Here is a 6,577-nt window from a genome sequence, read left to right as displayed (position 1 = left end):
TGTTCAAGGAGCTGGATGAGAGCAGCTATTCTATCCAGCTGCCTTGTGCCATCAGCAAGAGCTTGCTACGAAGGGAAGTGGTCCATCACACTTTTCATGACTGACGAGACTGATCGAACAATTGTTTATGTAAAAAAAATGATGATTGACAAACGTGCAATGTCTGTAGAGATAAAACTCAATTGTGATGTCTTCATGGAATCAAAGGGATAGTGAAGTCAACAGCAGGGCAGGGCACCCCCCTTATGGAGTCTGGACATAGGTGGTGGTGGTGAGGATATACAGGATGAGATGAGCAGAGGACTTGTGATGAGCTGCACCTGATGTTGATGAAATGGAATTGAGATGGCTGGGGTGTAGGACAGTTACAGCTTTGACTTCAAATATCTGCAGAAGAGAAGAGAATTTAAAATACAAAATCAGCACCATTAGGCAAATGAAGTTGTGGTAAAATCTGACATGTTTACTTAAAAGTCAATGCCCATAATCAGCTGATCACCATAGCAGGAAAGGAAAGGTAAAAGAGGTAGAGACATGAATAAGCAGTAACTTCATAAATAAATGTGAAACAGTCACCTGCTTGAACTTCCACTGGGCTTCATTTAGTGATTAGTGCAGCGATAGTTAACTATTGTCACTACAGCATCACTATGATGTAAGACTGTTCTTACAGTCTCATCAAGGCAGGAGTGCACGGGCCAAGAGGGATTACATCATAATAAATCATCTTATTTCTTAAGGAAGACCCTGAGGTGAGGTTGCATCTGCATGGTGCTCTTTCATAAACAGTATCAGCTCTGACAGTCTAACGCCCGTTTCAGACTGGGAGCGTGTTTTGCTGCTTGCGTGTGCCACGCGTCAGCTCCGGCTCCTGCCGGTGCGGCACACAGGGCGTGAGTTTGCTGCGTGTCAGCCGCATTTTCCTGCTCTCAAAGCCCTGTCCTTCCTCACCAGTTTTACCTGAATAAACCCCCCTACATGCTTATTGATTTAGCGTATTGAGGAAGTTTGTCGGGAACTATTCAAAATTCTGTACAAGTGAACGGAGTTTCTCTACAGAAATACTAAACCGGGCTTTTACTTTGAAAAAAAAAAACAGAAAAGCATTCATACGGTGTTTATCTTTCCTGTGATATATTCTACCAGTGTGGAGACAGAAAGTTTCACTAATAGTTGCTCTTTAGAGAACAACTTTATAAAGCAGGCTCATTTAAGCTTGTGGCCTTCCTCAGGGTTATCAAGAAACACACTGTAAACATTTCTATGTGCATATTTGCACAACAATGTAAATATTGCTCTCTATTTATCATTTTCCTGTCTAATATGGTCACCAGCCGCAAGCGGTGTGCGGAAAAAATAGGCGATACTTCAGTCTGAAAGCCCTGACTTGTTAACATGCAATCAAACTGAAAATCCACGCGTATCGTGGTCAAGACACGCGCGTCACGCTCCCAGTCTGAAACAGGCTTGACTGTTGATATGAAGCAAAAGTCAGAAAACAGACATCCAAGTACATGCATAGGTTAGTGTGTATTATAGTCAGTGTCAAACTCCTGTCATAACTTTAAATACTTCACAAATATTCTTATTATCTTCTTACAGTTGCTAACTTGTTAGGAGGCTGCTCATGGACCTGATCTAGATAGCATGCAAGGAGAAGAGATGAAGACACTGTCAAAGCTATGATAAAGTACCTGTTCATCCACAAGGCTCACAGGGTGGTATTTTATTTCACAGTGTACATAAAGGAATAAGAATTACATTTACAGTAATCTTATTAACTCCTTTATCTTGTTAACATTTAAGACTTCATAGTGATATTAAACTCATTAATCCATTCAATTCAGATCATTACATGCTGATCTGTTGCTTGTATGGCCATAGTCTTTACTCTTTCTGCATCTTCATGTCTAACTCTGAATCCAATGCTGTACAACAACAACAATTACAGAGGAAAGGCAGCCTTCTGCACTAAAAGTAATTTGTGAATAAAAGCACAAGACCAACTTTAAAATAAATCAGTATAATGGCTTAATTGGTGATTCTCTGCTGAGAGATGAGAGATCTTCTTGTGAAAGAACAGTTATTTTGAAAGCTTAAACCAACCAGCACTAGGAACAAAGACATTTTTACATGAAACATATAATATTTATAAAACATTAAACCACCTTAGTGGAGTGGGCAAACCTTGGTCTGGAGATTTCCTCAGTCTGTCTCCATTCCTTGGATGTACTGTATGTGAGCCAAACACAAGGAACCTCTGGTGCTGGATGATCTGAAATTTAAATAAAGTTTCAGAACCTCACAAACTCAGACAGTAAATTTAGATCACTGTAAAGTGTAGCTAGCCAATATCAGACAAAAACAAGCAGCAAAAATGTTAGCATTTACCATTTCTTATAATCCTTTCCAATTTCTTTCCATTATGCAGCAAAACACAGAACAATGAAGGCCAAGCAGAGTAAATGAGATGTGGCCAAAAATCAGTATGATTATTCTGTATGCTCGGATTGGCACAAAAATTTGTGGGGTGTCCTGTCCTGATTTCTGGTTAGAAGCAATCTAGATACAATAGATGCAATATAGCAAAACATTTGATGGAAGTGTTTTGATAAGCAACAGCCAATGAACAAATAAGGAACTTTTCTGTTCTTAGAGCAAAATTCTAAAAAGATAAACACAGGTTATTTTACATATGCAGCCCTTATAATGCAGAGAAAACAAATGCAATAATACTATTACTATTTGATGAGAATATTTAATGGTGCTGTGAAAAGATTTTTATATAGATTCAGTCAGTGCTTTAACAGTACAAATCTGAGTAATAAAAACAAATTCAGGCTGCAGCTTAAACTAATTTATGGGCATGTAGTCCAATAATCCAACTGTGAGAGAAGATCCATCAAACTTCTCTTATGGAAGTTATGATCCATAAACTGACATATGAACTACCCCATATGTAAACCAAATGAACAAGCAGCAGTCATGGAGGACATTACTGTTTCAAATACAAGTTTACGCTATTAAGTTATTTTAAAAAATACTGACACCTTTACATACCGCTTCATAATCACATGTGCTCTATGAATTATTTAATTGTTCTAATAATATAGAGGGTAAAACAACTGAGAACAGTGTGTAATCCAGTGCAGGTGTTCATGTTACATCGACAAGAAAAAATTAAATTTTCTGGGAGATCTTTAAATTGACTTACTAAAGCAACTTTCACTGCAGTACACATCCCTTCACAGATACCTGACGCCTCACAGACACAGACTTGTTGTCTAAGACTTCTCACCCGTACATGGTTGGAGACCAGACCTGATTGGGGTGCAGCCTTTTTATTCAGACTCACAAATCTGAACACTAAAGGTACAGGACAACCCTAAAGATAAAAATGAAGAAAAAAGTCATAAGCAAGGAAGTCTACCATATCTACACAAGACAAATGAACATCTATACATTTTCATACAGGTATTCATTGTTCATAGGACTGGATTATTAACCGGTTAAAGGTAGCAGCAGTAACTGTTTTAACAGTAAAGTGACCTGTACTAACAATTACCTTCAAATCTTTGATATATTTACATTATGAACCTCATGGCTCTCAGGTAAACTGAGACATAACTCCTTGGAGGAAGGCTCATGGCAAGCTTTCTGTAAGAAAGATTGATATCCATACCAACATTTTTGGGCAACAGTCTACAAGACAACAGAGACAGGTATTATGTACAACATCGATAAAAGGATCAAGACTAACGCTATATGTGCAAGCATAATAAGTTAGCTGACAACAAAAAGTGTTGTTCCTATGCTTTCAACCAAACATTACAATGATTTTGCTTCAGTGCAGCAGTAGAAAACGCAGATACTGAAACATTTATGTTACAATATCTTACAGTATGTACATGTTTATTTTAGATGCTAACTTTGAAGCTATAATTAATAAGAAAAAAATTAAACACCTTTCATAATCAGTTAAGTGTTTTCTCTTACCTTTGATTCTCAGTGATTACCCACTGAACTAGAGATATGAGCAGGGCTCTCTGCTATGATGTTAAAGTTTGATGGCCTGTGGTCTTGAGGGGAGCCCTGAAAGCCATACAAACACATCTGGTTCTGGAAGACAAAAACTAAACTAAGAAAATGGTTTTGAAGTAGGCTAATATTTACAAAAAATATTTTTTTAATACAACTGTTTATATATTCTGATCACGTCTAGTCAGCATCCTTGCATCCTCTGTGAATCTTGCAACCACACTAACAATACTCATAGACTTGTTTATTGTAGAAATAATACCAACAATAGCTTGTATATATCTAAATCTTTTTTTTATACTTTTGTCAGTTTATTTATTTTTTATCTTCAATGTTTAATTCCTGTACATTGAGAGCAAAATTAACCAGAGTCAAATTCCTTGCTGTGTAGGCATACTTAGCCAATTCAGCTAATTCTGAATAACCAAATTAGGTATTTATCTGATATGCTGATTGTTTGTGCATATTAACAGTAAACCTTACCTCCTCCACATGAATCCAGCCCCCTTGTAGTCCTGTGAAGGGTTTTCTCCAGGATTTGTTCCTTTTCCGTCCTCAGCTGCTCTCTGTTTTGAAGAGAAAAATCTTGTGAGGCTGACATGTTAAAAATGATGAGAAATAAATGAAAAGTAATGAATGACCACTTAGTTCTCTGAAACTCCACTGGTGTAGTGTCATTTTATATAAATTATAATAATATAATTAAAGACTGTAGTAAGAAGAACTTAATCAACATTACCAGTATTTTTAAAAGAGGTGTGCTTTTATGTAAGATACCAATCCCTGTATAACAAATATGGCTGTTGCTGAAATGAGCCTTTCACCATAATTTAAAAATTCAATCAATCTATTCATCTGTGTCCTTAGTAACCTTGTAACACCTGCATAGAGTTTTTGCATAGATGTTTGCCTCTAGCCTAAATGTTCCAAGGTTCTCCTCTTCAGCCATCTTCATGCTCAATTTTAAAATTAAGGATATCAAGAATTCCCAGACTGGAGGAACTGATGATGTTATAGAAATCCTTGATGCAGATTTTGCAGCGGTGGTTTTACGTATATTTGAGGATCTTTAAATGAAATGCAGCGTCCGTCACAATAAAGTGTCCGGGCACACATGGGGGTCCGACCAGTGGACATTTAAACGTTTAATTAGTGAAAAACTAATGGACAGTATTCATGGTCATTAGTAATACTCCACTTTACACTCAGTCTGTATCAACAGAGTTTCTTAGCTTGTATTGATAGAAAAACGGCCATGCAGATACTCTTATTACTCTTTCGGATGATAATAGCGATCTCATTAGCCTGACTTTTTTCTACTGCCCTGGTACTTAAACCACGCTAGTGAAGCACAAAAAGGCGTTCATGTAAACATTTAAAATAACATGCAGAATCATAACAACCATGATACTTACATGCATGACGCCTGCAGAGACAGGAAGCTGACGGAGAAGCAGACTCTGTGCTCCGTTCTCATCGTAACACTCGCTGAGAATTATGGGAGGTGACAATTACCGTAATAACAGTTTAAAGGGAAGCTAAAAATTGCGAATACAGGCAATTTTCCTGGAAAATAAGTCTAAAAATAACACAAGGTGACAGGAAAAAAGCGGAGAGAGTTTCAATGAAATCTTACAGTACGAAAAACACATTGACATGTAAAAAAACGATTATAAATTCTGAAATCATAACAATGTATGATCGTATGACGACGTAATGAAAGCAAAATTAAAAACAAAAGCAACCCGATGAATTATCGTTAATACATACCAAGTTATTACGCTTTATGAACGGATTAAAAACCCAATATAGCTCCTTTCCTGCTCTTGAAGAAAACGTGATGTCAGCACGAAAGATGCTGCCTATTCAAATGAATGGGATTTAGTTTCGTGCTGCACAACACGAGAAAAGGCAGAAATTCGTGTCCATGGACACGACTCAATAGATTAAACTTCGTGAGTATTTCACGTATTTTTGTGAGATTGGGTTGCACATCTATGTACCCTCATGTTTGTGAGGTGTAGCTGAGTTTCACCTGATGGTGTTCAAAACTCAGACAATAGTTGGGAATAATGATCTGCAGTGGTGCTCCATCTTACAGGGTGGGTGTAATGGTGTTTGGCAGTCTCTCAATGTCCATCCCCTGGATGTTCACTGGTGCAATACTCAATCAGAATTCAAACATCATCTCCTTGGTCTTGCTGGTATCGATCTGTAGGTGGTTGATCTCTGACCAGCTAACAAAGTCCATGATAACCTGCCTGTACTCCAGCTTGTTCCCCTCAGACACACAACCCTCGATGGCTGTGTCGTCATAAACCTGTGTCCATCCTGTGTCCCTGCAGCCAGGTGACCGTCAACCCCCGCCCTCTGCAGCTTCCCCCAAGCATGCTCATTCACCCCAGTGAGCTCGTACTGCACTGTTTATATCGGTCATTAACAAATGAAAACTAGCTTAAGTATGGCTAAAGCTGGCTAATGTTTATGCTGAGGTCATATATCTGCAGACAGAGGGCTATAAATTTGTCTTAATAATCTT

General features: G+C 37.9%; 1 long non-coding RNA gene across 1 annotated transcript; it reads right to left on the bottom strand.

Annotated features, from left to right (window-relative positions):
• Positions 1-228: 228 nt before the first annotated feature.
• On the bottom strand, positions 229-4,043 carry LOC121511554. Its single transcript, XR_005992055.1, has 5 exons — positions 3,997-4,043; positions 3,566-3,657; positions 3,215-3,385; positions 2,188-2,275; positions 229-387 (listed from the first exon to the last, which is right to left on the bottom strand). It is a non-coding gene; the product is annotated as an uncharacterized LOC121511554 (long non-coding RNA).
• Between the last annotated feature and the right edge of the window lie 2,534 nt (positions 4,044-6,577).

The sequence above is a fragment of the Cheilinus undulatus genome, linkage group 6 (genome assembly GCF_018320785.1).
Source record: "Cheilinus undulatus linkage group 6, ASM1832078v1, whole genome shotgun sequence".
NCBI classification, from domain to species: domain Eukaryota; kingdom Metazoa; phylum Chordata; class Actinopteri; order Labriformes; family Labridae; genus Cheilinus; species Cheilinus undulatus.
This window is presented reverse-complemented; position numbering and strand designations above follow the sequence as displayed.